Here is a 19956-nt window from a genome sequence, read left to right as displayed (position 1 = left end):
TCTGTGAGTGTCAGGGAGCAGGAGTGAGTGCCATTGCTATTACAAAGGAAAACGTGTTAGGCAAACTTCGGTTCTTAAAGTGGATAAGTAACCTGGAGCAGATGGACTACATCCCAGAGTCCTGAGAGAGGTTGCTGGAGAGATAACAGATGCCTTGGCCATGACACGTCAAGAATCACTTGATAACAGATGAGGTTTTGGGGTACTAGGAGACTAATGATATAATAAGTCAAAGCCAGCATAGGTTCTGTACAGGGAAATCTTGCCTGACAAATCTGTTACAGATCTTCGAGGAAGTCATAAGCAGGATGGACAAACGAGAGGCAGTGGATATCATTTATTTGGATTTTCAGAAAGCATCTGATAAGGTGTCACACATGAAACTGCTTAACAGGATAAAAGTCAGAAGTAATACTGGCATGGACAGAGGAATGGCTGACAGCCAAGAGACAGCGAGCGGGAATAAAAGGGGCCTTTTCTGGTTGGCCAGCAGTGACTTGTGGTGTTCAGGGGTCAGTATACGGTCCGCTACTTCTCACATGGTTTGTCAGTGATCTGGATAATGGAACTGATGGGGTTGTGTTGCTCAGACTGTGGGAAGAGATTCACCACATCATCTCACCTACTGACTCACCAGTCAGTTCACACTGCAGTGAGGGATTTCACCTGCTTAGTCTGTGGGAAAGGATTTGCTCAGTCATCTAACCTACAGAGACACCAGCGAGTTCACACTGCGGAGAGGCCGTTCACCTGCTCAGACTGTGGAAAGGGATTCACAGAGTTAGGTAGCCTAAAAGTACACCAGTTAGTTCACACTGGGGAGCGGCTGTTCACCTGTTCAGACTGTGGGAAGAGATCCACCACATCATCTCACCTAGTGACTCACCAGTCAGTTCACACTGCAGTGAGGGATTTCACCCGCTCAGATTGTGAGAAGGGATTCACTCAGTCATCTGATCTGCTGGCATACAAGTGAGTTCCACTGGGGAGAGGCCTTCGACCTGTGAATGTGGGAAGGCATTCACACGATCATCTCATCTATTAAAACACCAGCGAGTTCACATCACTTAGAGGCCGATCGTCCGCTCAGACTTTGGGAAGAGATTCTCTCAACCGTCTCCACCAAGGCTGCATCATTGTGTTCCACTGGGGAGAGGCCGTTCACCTGCTGTGAATATAGGAAGGGATTCACTCAGTAATCTAACCTTGTAACACACGACTGGGTTCACACTGGGGAGAAAGTTTCAATAAGCTGTAGGCTGGATATTTGCCCATACCCGTTGCTGAATGCAATTTCGAGAGTGACTGGGGGAGTCTAGTACAAGAGGGCATGACTTAAGGTTTGCAGGGCGCCCATTCAGAACAGAGATGCGAAGAATTTTTTTTAGTCAGAGGGTGGTGAATCTGTGGCATTTGTTGCCATGGGTAGCAGTGGAGGCCAAGTCATTGGGTGTGTTTAAGGCAGAGATTGATAGGTATCTGAGTAGTCAGGGCATCAAAGGTTATGCTGAGAAGGTGGGGGAATGGGACTGAAGGGCAGATTGGATCAGCTCATGATGAAATGGTGGAGCAAACTCGATGGGCCGAATGGCTGATTCTGCTCCTCTGTCTTATGGTCTTATGTGATTTTTTTTTCTCATTTGTGTTATTCCTCTTCCTCCTTCTGTCCAATGTCGTGTTAATCTCAGTGGGTTTGAGTGTAAATAGTCTTTTCTAAACTTGTCATTTCAGTTCTTACTTATCTTTGTAAATTTTACTGATTGAAATGGGACTAAGATATTTTCATTAAAAAAAGTCAATGTCGGTATTGATGGAAGTGTTTATTGCCTTTGTTGTATTTGTTAACTATTGAGCTCTGTTCGGCAGTTTTTTAAAGCCTTGAAATAAATTTTGTCAAAGGTTTTCCCAATATTGCACAACTTTCTGTTGTTTTTGCTTGTTGATTTTTCAGATACGTGGATATCACGAGTCCCGGTGAAGGGTCACGGCCGGAAATGTTGATTCCCATCCATAGATGCTGCCTGACCTGCTGAGCTTCTCCAGCACTTTGTGTGAATTTCTCTCGATTTCTTGCATCTGCAGGTCCTCCTGTTTCCCAGATATTTATATGTTTAGTGAAATAACAAGCCGGCCGTGGGGTTGTGTGGCTCTGTTGGTGAAATATTAAATAAAATCATTAGATAAGAGGTGGCATAGGGTTGGGCGGTGTAGAATCTGTGGGTAGTATTAAGGAATAGCAAATGTACAAAAAGACCCTGATGGGAATTGTATAGTGACCCCAAAACAGTAGTAAGTATGTGGTCCACAAATTACAATGAGAGATAGAAAATGAGTGCCAAAAGGGCAATGTTACAATAGTCATGGGGGATTGTCATGCAGGTGATTAGGAAAATCAGGATGGTGTTGGTCTCAAGAGGAGAAATTCCTAGAATGTCTACAAGATGCTTGTTTAGAGCAGCTCGTGGCTGAGCCCACTTGGGGATCAGCTATTCTGGATTCGGTGTTGTAATGAACCGGAATTAATTAGGTCACTTGAGTTCAAGGAACCCTTCGGGACAAGTGATCTTAATGTGATCAAATTCACCCCGACATTAGAGAAGGAGAAACTAAAGTCAGATGTGGAATAAAGAGAATTAGAGAGGCATGAGAGAAAAAATTGTCAAAATTGATTTGAAAGGAACACGCACAGGGATTAAAACAGAGCAACAATGGCTGGAATTTCTGGAAGCAATTCGGAAGTCACAGAGAGGAAGTGGTATTCTAAAGGTAAGGTGACAAAACCGTGGCTGATAAGAGAAACCAAATACACCATATAAAACAAAGAGAGTGCACAGAACAAAAAATACTGGGAAGTTAGAGGATTGGGAAGCTTTTAAAAATGATCAGAATGCACCTAAAATCATTAAAAAGGAAAAGATGGAATACTTAGGTGAGCTAGCCGGTAATATTAAAGAGGATATCATTTCTTTCTTCAGATACATACAGTGCAAAAGAGAGGCAGAATTGGATATCAAACCACTGGGGAATGATGCTGGAGAGGTAGTAATTGGGTGATGGTGAAAGGTGATGGCTGATGTACTGAATCAGTGTCGTACTCTTTGGAAGACGCTGGCAGGAGTATCGAAGTCCCAGATGTCAGTGGTCAGAATGTGTAAAGTTACGTTACTCGGGGGAAAGTAGAAGGAAAGGCGATGAGCTGTGATTTTTTTACTGGAAGGAGAAATCGATATTCATGCCTTCAGGTTGGAGCTATGCAGTTGGAATATGATGTGTTTCATTTCAACCCTGAGGCTGTCACGTTGAACAACTCCAGCCATTGCTATTCTGCCATCATCCCTGCCGGTATCCCCTTCAATCAACTTCGGTAAGCTCTTCTCCCGTGCCTCCGTAGTTCCCCTCACCCTACTAATAAAGATGCATCTTGTTGTACCTTTCCCCTCTCAAAGTGCAGGGTGAATTGCAACATGTTATGATCACAGCGTCAACATGGTTCCTTTACCATAAGCTCCCTAATCAAATTTGGTTCTTTGGACAACACCCAATCCAGAATTAACATTTCTCAAGAGGGCACAATTACAAGCTATTCTAAAAGGCATTGCATTAGTATTTTCCAAATGCCCTCTCTTGAGATCAAACACCAACCTAATTTTCATAATCTACCTCCACCCATCCCGCTCATGGATTGTTTGTCCCACTCACATCGGGGGGTAGATACGCAGCATCCTCACCAGGACTACCAGCCTTTGGGACAGATACTTTTCCCAAGCAGTAAAGCTAATAAATATCTCTACCCACTAACCCACCCTTCCACACCGCCAAATACCTCTATCATTTCCAGTCTGTCATCTTATATGCAGGCATCCTATGCCGAGCGTCACTTTATGAACATATAATCAATCCGTGCACAGTATATAAGCCGTGGATATATGTTGCTACTATTGTGTTTCTGTATTGCAGTGGAACTGGAGTAATAATTATTTCAACCTCATTTACACCTGTTTGCTGGAAATGAAATTAAACAACCTTGAATCTTGAATAAACATTTCAGCAGGCTGCAGCGTCACATTTCTGTCTCTCAGCGTTTTTGCGGCAGAGCGCCATCGGGTGACAAAGGACTCCACCGATCTGGGGGTCCTGTTATTATGGCAAATCACCACTAAGTGGCAGTGTTGTCCACAAAAGCGAGAGGTTTACAGTGATAAAGAGTGGTGTAGTGGACTGGAAGCCAACTGCAAGTGGATGAAGTGCCAGAGATGCCCCAAACCACTCTCCTCATCACTAGTCAGGGTCCCAAACAGTCCTTCCATTTGAGGCAAATTTTCAACATCGTGCCTGTTGGGATCATCTACTGTTTCCAGTTTTCCAGGTGGGGCCTCCTCGACATCAGTGAGACCCGATGTAGTCTCTGCATTCTGCTCTCCGTCCCGGTGAGATTCTGCAGATGTTGGAGATGCAGAGTAACAGACACAAAATGTTGGAGGAAGTCAGGAGGTCAGGTAGCTTCTATAGAGGGGATAAAGCAAAACAGATTTCCTGCCGGGTCCCTTCATCAGGACTGGAAGTGGGGAGAAGCCGGAATAAGATGGTGCGGGGAGTGGAAAGAGTCGAAGCTGGTAGATGACATGTGAAGCCAGATAATAGTGAAGGTGAGTGTGTGGGGGAGGTGGGAGATGAAGTGAGACGCTGTGAGGTGGTTGGTGGAAAATGCAAAGGGCTGAAAAGGAGGAATCTAATAGGACAGGAGAGCCGACAATGGGGAAGAAAGTAAAGGGGAACCAGAGGAAGACGATCTGCAGTGGAGAAGAGAGAAGTGAGGAGACAGAATGGAGGAGACTGGCGTGTGGGTTAATGAAATGAAAAGGTGGAGATAGAAATTAAAGGTATCGATGCTCATGCTACCCGGATGTAATATGAGGTGTTGCTCCTCCAACCTGAGAGTGCACTCATTGTGTTAGTTAAACAATGAACCGGAAGGGAGAGTGGATTAATAGTTTTCCCCTGGGATCCCTATTAACTCAATCCTCTCTCACCTTAAACCAGTCCTCTCTGTTTGTTGATTCCACAAAAATGGGGTAAAAGAAAAAAATAAACATAGAAAACCTACAACATAATACAGGCCCTTCGGCCCACTAAGTTGTGCTGAGCATGTCCCTAAATTAGAATTTACGAGGGTTACCCATAGTCCTCTATTTATCTAAGCTCCATGTAGTCTCTTAAAAGACCCTATCGTAGCAGCCTCCACCACCATTGCCGGCAGCCCATTCCACACACTCATCACTCTGGCATCTTACCAGATGAAACTTACCCCTGACATCTCCTCTGTACCTGCTCCCAAGCACATTAAACCATTGCCCTCTGTGGTAGCCATTTTAGCCCTGAGGAAAAGCCGCTGACTATCTACACGATCAATGCCTCTCATCATCTTGTACACCTCTATTAGGTCACCTCTCATCCTCAGTCGCTCCAAGGAGAAAAGGCGGAATTCTCTCAACTGCGCACATTCTCCGTTTCTGTACACTTATAGTTTGGAACACCTGCATAATGTCAGCCTCATTAGTAAGTCTTCGGAATCTGTTGAATTTATAACACTGCTAGTGTACAGTAGAGTCATCTCAGGCCTGCTAAACCCTACCACTGATTCTGTTCCACGACAGTCCTTTTAAATCCTCCCCTGTTGCTCCCCTCTCGTTCTCCCTGTGGAATGGGTTGCAGTCACCACTCTGTGGGTGAAGATTTTTCCCTTGAATTTTCTGCAGACTGAAGAAGTCGAGCTGACTACAGTTCTGTCTGAGATGTTCTTCGCCCCTCTAATCTCTGGGCTGAGGAAGAATGACATTGGTAGTTAACCTCCTCAATCATGACTCATTTCCACATTATGGGTCATTTTCCCTGCTTCTGAAGGGTTGTTGAAAACACTACTGTACTCTAAAGACTGAAAGCAGAATGGGAAACCATCTGTTGGATGTTCAACGAAGCAGGGTCAGAAACCCGAGGAGGGGTCTACACAGGGCAGAGTTTGGGGCTCTGGGCAATGGTCGGGTGATGAAGAGAAGGGAATCAGCAGCGGGGCGTGGCAACGAATGACAGAGTAGCAACATTTGGAAGTTGATTGACAGAGAAAATAATTTGTTTATCTGACTGATGACACAAACAATGCCTGTGGTGAGGTGCTCCACTGGTCGAGGAACACGTGTGTGTTGGGAATGGTTTAATCTGCTGGGGGAGTTGTTCCTGCTTGTTTATCCTGTAATATTATATCCGGATGGTTATTATGGATTGTCCTATCTGAAATAATGTATTGATTATCATATAATTTGTAAGATTTTGACACTAAAACTGGATCAGGCTTGAATTCATGGTACCTTTATGAAGTGATGGAGGGCATTCATGAGTTTGTGTTTTAAAGCAAGATTTTGGTGAATGATATTTGCCATTTGTTTGTACCTTTGTAAGTAATGTGTTTGAGTTACTGCTGCAGGATCCTGGAACGTGTTGGATTGTGTCTGGTTTCTCTGGCATTTGCTGCACTAACTGCCTCGTTTGTTAATATTTCTTGTATTTTTGATGTTTCCCCCCTTTTGTCAAACATCTTGTCCTGTATTTCTGCAGCGAACCCCTTTGTTTTTTGGGGAGAGTTCTCCAACTCTGTCAGGTGCTCGAGGCTTCCTTGTCACCATCGAGTCTACTCAGATCGTTGGGATGTCTCCCATGGAGGGTCATACTAATTCCACTCGTTCATGTTTTCTTCCAGAGTGATGATTTATTGTTCTGAGTTGGCCTCTCATGTACGTGTTCTGGTCTGTATTTCTTATCACGATTGCAAATACACACATGGAGTGCTGAATCCTGTTCATTTTTGATGAAAATATATATTTAAAAGTTTTATCTGACTGTTTTTCTTGTTTTTTTTATTGAAGTTCATTATCAAACATTTCCAGAAGATGTATTTCAGACATTGTAGATATATATCATATAATCATATATGCCACAAATCTCCACATAGAATTTATCTGAGGTATACACTTATAGAAAAGAGTGAAAGAAAAAACAAGCAAAAGGAAAAAAAAACTATGTACAAGTAGGGAGTGATCTTTTTTTATATACAACATATTCATTGATTTGTGAGAATAAAATCAGGCCTATGAGGCATTACGTAGTTAAACCATTTTTCCCAGTTTGAATCAAATTGTTCCAGATTATGATTATCTTCTCCATTTTGTAAATGTCCATTGTAATTTCCATCCATGCATTTAAACTTGGGCTCTCCTGTGATAACCATTTCCTAGTAACAGTCTTTATACCAGCCGCCAACAATATATTCATTAAATATTTATCTTTTTTCAACCATTTTTGAGGTATATATCCAAAATATATGGTCTTACTCCCCAAGGGTATTTCACATTTAAAGATGCCATATCGGGCATTGTGTATCCCCCTCCAATAGTCTTTGATAACAGGGCAGTCACAAAAAATATAATGATGATTTGCATTTCGATTTCCACAGTTTCTCCAGCAAACAGCGAGGTTACTACCATAATGGGATTTCTGGGAGGGTGTAATAAAATATCTTATCAAGTTTTTCCATCCGAACTCCCTCCATTTCTGAGAACTGGTACACTTCCATTGATACCTCCATATTATTGTCCATTCTTCCTCAGATATAATTATCCCTCCTTCCTTCTCCCATTTTGTTTTAATGTATGAAGTCAAATATGTTTTAAGATTTGACAAACCCTGATGCATGCTTGAAATAATTCTACTACCGTTATCTGAATTATATGCTTTTCTAACTAGCTCTATCATGCATGTACTTGCCTTGGTTACAATTTTAAGCATCCTATTAACATACTGTCACATCTATAAATACTGATAAAAATCTTGTTTTTCTAAATGTTTCTCTTTCAGCTTTTCAAAGCTGAACAGTGTTCCTTCTTTCATTATGTTGCAAAGAACTGTTATTCCTTTAGCTGTCCAGTCCTTAAATCTAGCATCCAATTTATTTGGTGTAAAATCCGAGTCATATGCACACCATTTAAGAATTGCGGTATCTCCCTCTAGGTTATATTCTTTTATAGCCGTTTTCTATAGTTTAAGAGTCAATTTCACCCATGGATTATCAATAGTATTTATGTACCTTTGCAAGTTATTATCAGCCAAAATTGCTTGTATGGGGAATGGAAGTACCCGCTCCTCAGTGTTTTTCCATTGAGCGTCATACGATGGGTTGCTCCAGCATATCACAGCTCTCAACTGTGCTGCAAAGTAATAACCTCGAAGAGAAGTTAGGCCGCATCCACCCTTTTCCTTTGCTAATTGCAAAGTTTTGAGATGAACTCTAGGCCTTTTACCTTGCCAAATATACCTTGATAACATCTTGTTCCATTCATGGAATTGATTTTGATTAATCTCTATTGGTAGAGATATAACAGTCTGGGCAGTATATCCATTATAATAGACTCAATCCTTGAACTGAAACTAAAAGAAAGGAATCAGGTTCCATCTTGCTGTATCTTCCTTAAAGTCTTGTGCCCCTTTCTAGGGTAAGACTATTTGATAAATATCCATTGATTTTAATCCTAGCGGTAGGGTTGTCATATAGTGCCTGTATAGTTTTAATAATTGTTATGGAAACCAAATCTATGTAAAACTCTGTAAAGAAAATTCCAATTAACTGAATCAAATGCCTTTTCAGCGTCCACGCTTATCACTATTGCTTTGATTTTTTTGTCTATATGATCCATAATGTACAATATCATTTGTATATTGTGCAAACACGAGGAAATCTGCAGATGCTGGAAATTCAAAGAACACACAGACAATGCTGGTGGAACACAGCAGGCCAAGGAAGCATCTATATGGAGAAGCACTGTTGACGTCTCAGGCCGAGACCCTTCGTCAGGACTAACGGAAAGGAAAGATACTAAGAGATTTGAAAGTAGGAGGGGGAGGGGGAAATGTGAAATGATAGGAGAAGACCGGAGGGGGTGGAGTGAAGCTGAAAGCTTGAAAGGTGATTGGCAAAAGTGATACAGAGCTGGAGAAGGGAAATGATCATGGGACAGGAGGCCTAGGGAGGAAGAAAGGGGGAGGGGAGCACCAGAGGGAGATAAAGAACAGGCAGAGTGATGGACAACTAAATATGTCAGGGATGGGGTAAGGGGAGGAGGGGCATTAACGGAAGTTAGAGAAGTCAATGTTCATGCCTTTCTTTCTCCCTTATCACTATTGCTTTGATTTCAATATGAATTTGTATACAAGTTCCCTCTCTTCAGCAAGAGTCATTCCTTTGCCGCCCGGCTGGCAGTTTTCGCAGCCGCAACCCGCGCATTTTGGCTCGCGTGCTGCGCCAATACTATCCCACTTCCGATTTCCACGCTCGATTTCCACAGCAGTTTTCTAGAACGCGAAAGATGTCATCTACAGTTTTATAAGTATTGAGGCAAAGGTCTCTTCTGACTTTGTTGTCCAGACTGTCCAGCAGTTGAACCTTTTTCACCTCTCTTGAACCGGTCGGCTCTCCCTGCCTCTGGAGTGCTTCCCAGTCCTTTCTCCACCTGTGAAAATCACGTCTGCTGCCAGTAAACTTAGGAAGGGCCGTCGGTTTCAGTCTGATGGCTGGCGTGGGAAAATTGGAGGAAAAGCCCAATGCTGTCGGTGTTAGTCTTTCAGCATCCTCCTTTCTCCTTGCCTGTATGAAATGGGCCTTCTTGGAAACCAACTTGGGGACGTGGAGTTCGAGCCCCTATAGGTGACTCTGAAGGTGCATCCAATCCCCTGCCGGGATCCATCGTTCCCACCGACCATACACCTCCTTTGCTGTCATTACCAGTCCTTGCAGGTGGTTAAGCATGAAGCCATACGCCTCCTGGTGGCCATTGGGTTGTACAGCAGCAACATCATCACATTCATCATCTGCTGCTTGTAGTACTGTGAGCAACTCAACATTTCCAAAGTTGGTCCAAAGAGTCTCCTGGATCAGCCTTCTGATTTCCTTTAGTTTCAACTCACACTCATTTGCCGTCTTTGCCAGCTCGGCTTTTTGCTGTTCAGTTGACACAGCTACTTTCTCTGTGTTCAGCTCCGCCTCCCGTTCTGCAGTGAGTCCGGCCTCCGCATCATCATTGGCTTCCATGACTCTCTCGGCTTCTATTGTGAGTTTATTGAAACTCACTCTGAGCTCCTCTTCAGACATGTCTTCATAGGTCCTGGTAATGCTGTTGGCCAGACGAGAAAACAATCTTTTTGCTGTCATTCTCTCCAGCTTGAGTTGCTCAACTGATTTCCCAATAGCTTGATCAGACATGTTTGATTCCGTCTGCAGGCTGTTCACAGATGAGAGTACAACTTTTTAGTGATGCTTTGATGTTGTTTTATCTGAATTTGATTTCCTTCCTTCTTCAGGACTCCAGGTTATTGCTCTTGCTGTTCCAGCTCAAAGCTCCCAGATTTCTGTTTCCTGGTCAAGCAGTATTTTCACTGTCAACCAGTTTTTCACTGTCAAGTCGGAGTTCTTGCTCCCATGTGCAGCTTCCCCACTTGAAAGGGACTGAATATGCCTACCCGAAGGTTTTAACCGGATTCCATTCAATGACCAAACAACTTTCCTTCTTTTTCCTTTTTTATTTTTATTTTCGCAAGTGTGGCAGTTGGTAATTATTAGTCAGTAGTCATAAATAATCAGCGGTAAGTCAGTCATTAGTCTAGTCAAGGATAGTCATAAGTCAGAAGGCAGTGGCAGTAGCATTAGCATTAGCATTAGGATCAGGTGAAAAACTGGCTGCCTGTCAGACTTCGGAGATGATTTCGGACCTGCACCTCCGTTTCTCTACTGGACCATTATGGTTCCAAACTGGGTGAACTCTCTTGAAGGTTCGCGAGCTCTTCTTAAGCCTCACGCCGTTTTCAAGAAGTGCCTGTGTGCGATGATCTCGGTAGCAGAGTTAACCCAAATGCAGAGACAGCAGTGCTCCTTTCCCTGAAACAGTCTCAACAATTATTTAAAGTTCGGCATCTTACCGCGGGTTGTGACGCTGCTCCTGGCTGCCGATGTGACGCTGCTCTCGGACTGTCACTGTGACGCTGCGGGGTCCGCCCAAATGTTCTGGGCAGAAACCACCCTCAGGCAGTAAGTTCTGTCCTCTCTGCCAGTGAACTCTTGCTCTTCTTTAATACCTTCCTGAAACTCAAGTTTGACTTGACAATCATGCACAGTTGGTGGAGATAGCCGAGAGAATCTCTGCCCAAAGACTGAGCAGGTGATCGGCCTCTACCCAGTGTGATCTCGTTGGTGTGCCAGGAGTTTGGACGACTGAGTGAATCCTTTGCCAAATTCTGAGCAGGTGAACGGCCTCTCCCCAGTGTGAACTCGCTGGTGATTCCATAGGGTGGATAACTGTGTGAATCCCTTTCCACAGTCTGAGCAGGTGAATGGCCTCTCCCCAGTGTGAACTAATCTGTGTGCCAATAGGGTGGATGACCGTGTGAATCTCTTCCCACAGACTGAGCAGGTGAACGGCCTCTCCCCAGTGTGAACTCGCTGGTGACTGTGTAGGGCGGATGAATCACTGAATCCCTTCCCACATTCTGAGCAGGTGAATGGCTTCTCCCCAGTGTGAATTCGTTGGTGACTGTGTAGGCTGGATAACTGTGTGAATCCCTTTCCACAGACTGAGCAGGTGAATGGCTTCTCCCCAGTGTGAACTCGTTGGTGACTGCGTAGGGCGGATGAATCACTGAATCCCTTCCCACAGTCTGAACAGATGAATGGCCTCTCCCCAGTGTGAATTCGTTGGTGACTGTGTAGGGTGGATAACTGAGTGAATCCCTTCCCACAGTTCGAGCAGGTGAACGGCCTCTCCCCAGTGTGAACTCGCTGGTGATTTTGTAGATCAGATAATTGAGTGAATCCCTTCCCACAGTTCGAGCAGGTGAATGGCTTCTCCCCAGTATGAACTCGCAGATGTCTCTGTAGGCTGGATGAATTACTGAATCCCTTGCCACAGTCTGAGCAGGTGAATGGCCTCTCCCCAGTGTGAACATGTTGGTGACTCTGTAGGTTGGATGACTGAGTGAATCCCTTCCCACATTCTGAGCAGGTGAACGGCCACACCCCAGTGTGAACTCGCTGATGTACCTTCAGTTCAGATGACCGAGTGAATCCCTCCCCACAGTCTGAGCAGGTGAATGGCCTCTCCCCAGTGTGAACTCGCTGATGTACCTTCAGTTCAGATGACCGAGTGAATCTTTTCCCACAGTCTGAGCAGGTGAATGGCTTCTCCCCAGTGTGAACTCGCTGGTGACTCTGTAGGTTGTATAACTGAGTAAATCTCTTCCCACAATCTGAGCAGGTGAATGGCCTCTCCCCAGTGTGAACTGACTGGTGTGCTTGTAGGTGGGATGACTGAGTAAATCCCATCCCACAGTCTGAGCAGGTGAATGGCCTCTCTCCAGTGTGAACTCGCTGATGTACCTTCAGTGCAGATAACTGACTGAACCCATTCCCACAGTCTGAGCAGGTGAATGGCCTCTCTCCAGTGTGAACACGTTGGTGTGTCCGTAGGTCAGATGACTGAGTGAATCCCTTCCCACAGTCTGAGCAGGTGAATGGCCTCTCTCCAGTGTGAACACGTTGGTGAACCAGTAGATGAGATGACTGAGTGAATCCCTTCCCACAGTCTGAGCAGGTGAATGGCTTCTCCCCATTGTGAACTGACTGGTGTCTCAGTAGGTGAGATGACCGAGTGAATCCCTTCCCACAGTCCGAGCAGGTGAATGGGCACTCCTCGGTGTGAACTCGCTGGTGAGCCATTAGATCAGATGACCGAGTGAATGCTTCCCCACAAATTCAGCAGATGACCAGCCTCTGCCCAGTGTGAACTGACTGGTGTGTCCACAGGTGGGAAGACTGACTGAATCCCTTCCCACACACAGAACAGGTGAATGGCCTTGCCCAGTGTGAACTTGCTGATGTACCTTCAGTTGAGATGACCGAATGAATCCATTCCCACTGTCTGAGCAGGAAGGATGGTTGATTGAATCCCTTGCTCCTTAAATATCTAGACTGAGACAGCACAACTGGTGTGTTGTGTTTGAATTCCCATAGACAAATTCCTTGGCGATTTTAACCTGTAAAAAGATTTAAAAATCCATCAGTGGGTGAAGGACAACATTTGAGATGAGATCACTTGAGTTGCCAAGGTGTGATCCGACATCACACTGTTACAATGAAGTTCAACGCAAGTTGGAGAGAGAAATCACCTTCTAACTGGGCACAGTGCTGGTATCTGGAATGACCCCCAAACTCTCTGATGCTCTATAAGAATGGGGCACTTATGCCATCTCCAATCTGTGACTTGGCTCTGTTTGACTCTGTCCATTTGAATTAGTCCCTCTTCCCACTGAGCTGAAAGGGTGTCTGGCCCCACAGTAACAGAAACCCTCTCACGTAAATAGCCTTTGTTGATGTGCACCTAGGGTTTTCCTTTATGTAATGTTCATTTAAAGTGCCACAGTTTCAATGCCATGTCAATATCTCCTGACCTGGCTGGTGGCGTAGTGGCATCAGTGCCAGACTTCGGGACGAAAGGTCCTGAGTTCGAATCCAGCCGGCTCCCCAGCACGCTTTCCTTCCGTGCTGGGTTACGAGCTGGTGATCTCTTTGGAAACTCACCCGGCAGAAGTTTCCCCTCATGTTCCCCTGAAAGTTTCACCTTTCACCCTTAACCCATGATCTCTGGTTATAGTCACACCCCATCTCAGTGGTAAAAGCCAGCTTGCTTTTACCCTATCTCTAACCCTCATAATTGTAGTATACCTCCTTCAAATCTCCCCTCAATCTTCCACATTCCAAGTAATAAAGTCCTGGCCTGTTCAATCTCTCCTTATAACCCAAGTCCTCCAGACCTGGCAACATCATTGTGAATTTTCTCCGAACGCTTTCAAAGTCTTTACATCTTTCCTGTAGGTTGGTGACCAAAACTGCACTCAATTCTCCAGATTAGGCCTCACCAATATCTTGTACAAAGTCAACATAACATATCATTCAGTACTTCGGTTTATGAAGGCGAATGTGCCAAAATCTTTCTTTCCATCCCTATCAAACTGTGACACCACTTTCAGTGAAATATAGACCTGTATTCCCAGATCCCATTCTTTAACAGCACTCCTCCATGTCCGACCAGTCACTGTGTAAGACCCACCCTGGTAGGTCCTACCAACATGCAACACCTCGCACTTGTCTGCATTGAATTCCATTTTCCATTTCTCAAGCCACATTTCCACCTGGTCCAGTTCGCACTACAAGCCATGATAGTCGTCTCGCAGTCCACTGAATCCCCAGACTCGGTTTCATCCAGAAGTTTGCTGATCCAGTTAACCACACTATTATCCAGATTACTGATATAGATGACAAACAACAACAGATCCAGCACTGATCCCTGTGGCAACCACTAGTCACAGGTTCCAGTCAGAGAGGCAACCATCTGCTACCACACTCTGGCTTCTCCCAAAGACAGAGTCTCATCCGATTTACTGTCTAATCTTGAATGCTGAGTGACTGAACCTTCTTGACCAGCTTCCCATATGAGACTTTGTCAAGTGCCTTGCTAAAGTCCATGCAGACAACATCCACTGCCTTGCCTTCATCCACTTTCCTGATAACTTCCTCAAGAGACTCTGTGAGACTGGTTAGACATGACCTACCATGCACAAAGCCATGCTGTCTATCCTTAGTCAGTCCACATCTATCCAATTACTTATATATCCGGTTCCTGCACATATGTTCTAATAACTTTCCCACTACTGATGTCAAGCTCACTAACATAACATTTTCTCGTTTCTCCTTAGAGCCCTTCTCGAACAGTGGAACAACATCGGCTGTCCTCCAATCCTCCAGTACCTCACCTGTCACTAAGGATTATTTCAATATCTCTGCTTGGACCCCGACAATTTCTGCACTTGTCTTCCGCAGGGTCCTAGGGAACAACTTGTCAGGCCCTGGGGATTTATCCACGCTAATTTGCCTTAAGACAGCCAACAGCTCCACCTCTGTAATCTGTCCAGAGTCTCTGAAGTTGATGCTGCCTTGCCTCACCTCTATCGACTCTGTGTCCATCTCCTGAGTAAATACGGATGCAAAACTACTATTTAAAACCTCCCCCATCTATTTTGTCTCCCGTATAGATTACCATTCTGATCGTACAGAGTGGGCATGTTTCTGTTCTGACCTTCTCCATGTTTCTGTGACAGAGAAGCTGGCCAAGCTCGTCTGGAAGGGGAATCTGGTAGGAGTGACGATGGAGCAGCAATGGCTGGAGTTTCTGGGAGCAACTCGCGAGCTGAGTGATAGATACATCCCAAAGAAGTGGAAACATTGGAAAGGCAGGAGGACACAACTGTGGCTGAAATGAGAGGCCTAAGCCAACATAAAAGCCAAAGAGAGGGCAAATAATAGAGCAAAAAACATTGGGAAGTTTTTAGAAACCAACAGAAGACAACTAAAGAAAGTCAGATGAGCTCAGGGTGTGCGAGTATGATATTGTAGTCATTAATGCATCTTGGTAGCACCCAATAGCCTGAGGAATTTAGAGGAACAAAATATCCGGGGCCTCGATATCAGTTGAAAACAAAGGTTCCCTGCACCAGTTACCTTTCAACTTTTATTTTGGTAGACACATACAAACTCTGCACCTTCAAAATTTCACTTCTGAAGAAACCCCACTCACCAAGTACTCCTTTGCCAGAAAACAGCCTGTTCCAATCTACACTTGTCAAATCCTTGCAAATACCATAAAAATTGATCTTGCTCCAATTTAGAATCTCAAGAGAGGTCCAGACATCTGTTTTTCCGTACTTACTTGGAATCTCATGGCATTATGATCACTGGACACAAAGTGTTGCCATACACTAATTTCTGTCACCAGCCCTGGATCATTTCCCAACAGCTTATTGCACACTTCTACGCCGGATGTTTTACGTACTGATTAAGGCTCATTTGACAAACTCGACCCCATCTAGTCCTTTTACAGTATGGGAGTCCCAGTCAATATATGGAAAGTTAAAATCACTTACTATATCAACTTTTGTTTCTTGGAATAGTCTGTGAACTCTCTACAAATTTGTTCCTCTAAACCCCTCAGACTGTTGGGTGCAACCAATTCCCAGTAATGCCTACGATATCACAATTCCATGCCCTGGGCTCATCTGGCTTTCCTACGATGCTTCTTGCATCGTGATTTCCACAGCTCAACACATTCATCGCACCATGCTCAAGCATTTGGTTGCTGACTCCATCTGAGCTCTGAACAACATCTGTCTGGTGTCAAGAAAACAACCTCTCCCTCAATGTCAGAAAAAGCTCTAATGCTGAATTTTGTGGTGAGGACGCAGGAAAGGTTTTCTTCTGATGACTCTTACATGAAGGTCATATTTGTGCAGGTGTCGCTGCACAGTAGAACAGTGCACCACCACTCCAGAGGCTGCTAAATCTTCCTGAAGGTATTTTTACAGTCAAATGGGGGTTTTGATTTGCCTTTCTAGTAAACTTTCTTGGAAAGTTTTCTTGGCCTTCCAGACATCAACTTGACCTCCACCGTTCCTGTTAACTGCCATTTCTTAAATACATTACGAACTGAGGAAACGGCTACCTGAAAACACTTTGCTATATTCTTATAGCCTTCTCCTGCTATGTGGACATCCATTATTTTAACTTGCAGAGTGCTAGGCAGCTGCTTAGAATAGCCCATGGCTGCTGATTGTTGGGACAAGGTTTGAGGAGTCAGGGTATTTATAAACTTTGCGATTTGCAATTTGCCTGTCCTAATGATGACTGTGAACAAGCCATTGTCCTAACAAGCTAATTCAGGCCCGAAATGTTGTCACTACCTCCTCCCATAGATGCTGTCTGGCCTGCTGAGTTCTGCCAGCATTTTGTGTTTTTAATAATACACTAATCTTGCTTAAAATGTTGAAAAGAATGTTTTGTCTTTAATTTTATGACTTTTGGAGACCAGTTCACCTTCTACTCACTTAACAATTCACAGTAACAGGAAGTTTGACCAGCGGTGCCTAACCATTTGCATACCACTGTATGGGATGGGGTGGAGAGTGCGGGGTGTGACAGGAGAGAGTGGGAGGAGGAGGAGGAGGAGTGGGACTGACAGGGAGCGAAGAGGGAGAACGTGTGGGGTGAGTGGTAGATTTAGAGGGTGAGAAAGAGGGGAAGACAATGTAGGATACGGGAGCCAGCAGGGAGAGTGTTTGAGAGAGGGGGGAGGGTGGGATGTAGGGAGAGAGATAGAGAGCTTGAGAGCTGGAAATGGAGGCGGTTACAGAGTGGCGGAGGTGAGTGAGAGAGACAAGTTTGTGAGAGAGGAGGAGATGGAGAGGGGAAGACAGAGGGTGATAGAGATTGAGGGTGAGGTGGTGGGTGATGGGGTAGGGATAGGGATTGTGGGATGGGAGAGAGAATGGAAGAGTAAGAGAAACAGATGGATAGAGGGGAGAGAGTGTGAGAGAAATGAAGAGAGGTATGAGAGAGTGAGGAGATGAAGAGAGACGAGAGAGGAGTATGATTTGTTACTATAGGAGTAGAGAGAGTGGCAAAGAAGGAGAGCGCGAGAAAAGGGGTGAAAGAGAGTGGAAGACTGGTCGAGTAGCAGTGTAACTGAGAGGGACAGAGAAGAGGGAAGGGGGAGGGAGAGAGGCGGTGAGGAAGCAAGAAAGGCAAGGAGATGGTATGTATGATTAGAATTGTTAGACTAACTATTTATTCAGTCCCCAGTTGCAGGGTCATTAATCATGTATATTCACCAGTCACCGAACAAATCCACCGTGGGATTATGGTTCCATGCTGGGAATTATGAGTGTGAGGGCAGCTTGGAGTTCTCGGTGTCGGATGTGGGAGGTCCTGGAGTCTCCCAGCCTCCCGGACGTTCACATCTGCACCAGGTGCGCCGAGCTGCAGTTCCTACGGGACTGTGCCAGGGAACTGGAGCTGCAGCTCGATGACCTTCGTCTGGTCAGGGAGAGTGAGGAGTTGATAGAGAGGAGGTACAGACAGGTGGTCACACCGGGGTCATGGGAGGCTGACAGGTGGGTCATGATTAGGAGGGAGAAGGGGAAGAGTAAGGTACTACAGAGTACCCCTGTGGCTGTACCCCTTGACAATAAGTACTCCTGTTTGAGTACTGTTGGGGGGGGGGGGGACAGCCTACCTGGGGGAAGCAACAGTGCCCATGCCTCCGGCACAGAGTCCGGCCCTGTAGCTCAGAAGGGTAGGGAAAGGAAGAGGAAGGCAGTAGCAATAGGGGACTCAATAGTTAGGGAGTCAGATAGGCGATTCTGTGTACGCAGTCAGGAGACCCGGATGGTAGTTTGCCTCCCTGGTGCCAGGGTCCGGGATGTTTCTCATCACGTCCATGATATCCTGAAGTGGGAGGGTGAGGAACCAGAGGTCGTGGTACATATTGGTACCAATGACATAGGTAGGAAAAGGGAAGAGGTCCTGAAAGGAGAATATAGGGAGTTAGGAAGGGAGTTGAGAAGAAGGTCCGCAAAGGTAGTAATCTCAGGATTACTGCCTGTGCTACGCGGCAGTGACAGTAGTAATGGAATTAGGTGGATGATAAATGCGTGGCTGAGGGATTGGAGCAGGGGCAGGGATTCAAGATTCTGGATCATTGGGACCTCTTTTGGGGCAGGTGTAATCTGTACAAAAAGGACGGGTTGCTCTTGAAACCGAGGTGGACCAATATCCTGGCGGGGAGATTTGTGAAGGCTACTGGGGAGACTTCAAAGTAGAATGAATGGGGGGGGGGGGGATCAAATTGAAGAGACTAGGAGAGAGGAGGTTAGTTCAGAAATAGGGAAAGCTTGTAGACAGTGTGAGAAAATCTAGGAATAATGGTGCATATTTCCCTGAAGGTGGAATCTCCTGTGGTGGTGAAGAAAGCTTTTGGTATGCTGACCTTTATAAATCAGAGCATTGAGGATAGGAGTTGGGATGTAACGTTAAAATTGTTCAAGGCATCGGTGAGGCCAGATTTGGAGTATTGTGTACAGTTCTGGTCACCAAATTATAGGAAAGATGTCAACAGAGTACAGAGAAGATTTACTAGAATGTTACCTGGGTTTCAACACCTAAGTTACAGGGAAAGGTTGAACAAGTTAGGTCTTTATTCTTTGGAGCATAGAAGGTTGAGTGGGGGCTTGATAGAGGTATTTAAAATTATGTGGGGATTGATAAAGTTGATGTGGATAGGCTTTTTCCTCTGAGTGTAGGGGAGATTCAAACAAGAGGACATGAGTTGAGAGTTAAGGGGCAAAAGTTTAGGGGTAACACGAGGGGTAACTTCTTTACTCAGAGAGTGGTAACTGTGTGGAACGAGCTTCCAGTGGAAGTGGTAGAGGCAGGTTCGATTTTGTCATTTTTAAAGAATTGGATAGGTATATGTACAGGAAAGGAATGGAGGGTTATGGGCTGAGTGCAGGTAAGTGGGACTCAGTGAGAGTAAGCGTTCGGCACAGACTAGAAGGGCTGAGATGGCCTGTTTCTGTGCTGTAATTGTTATGTGGTTTTACCGCGTACGATTCTGGTCTCCATATCCGACAGCGGGGAGTTTTAACACATATGGGGACCAACTGCAACTTGCCGTACAATATCAGCCCCAGCTGATGTGGGTGTTTCTCCTGTTCAGTTGGCAGTGAGAAAGGGGTTAATCTCGGGTTTGTGTAAATCGAGGGCGGGTTGCAGTGGGAAAGGGCTGGGACCGAGCCGGACAGCTGGAGGCTCCGGGCTCTCCAGACTTGCATCCCTGGTTTTGTTTTGCACTGAGTCGAGATTGCGGGATCAGTTTGCTCTGGTTCCCCAAGCTGGGAGGGTGGACGTGGGTGAAGGGGGCCTGTCTATGTGTCGGTGTGGGGTGAATGGTCAGAAGGGTGTGGGGCCACTGGGGGGAC

This window comes from Hemitrygon akajei, unplaced genomic scaffold (genome assembly GCF_048418815.1).
Source record: "Hemitrygon akajei unplaced genomic scaffold, sHemAka1.3 Scf000053, whole genome shotgun sequence".
In the NCBI taxonomy this organism is placed as follows: Eukaryota; Metazoa; Chordata; class Chondrichthyes; order Myliobatiformes; family Dasyatidae; genus Hemitrygon; species Hemitrygon akajei.
This window is presented reverse-complemented; position numbering follows the sequence as displayed.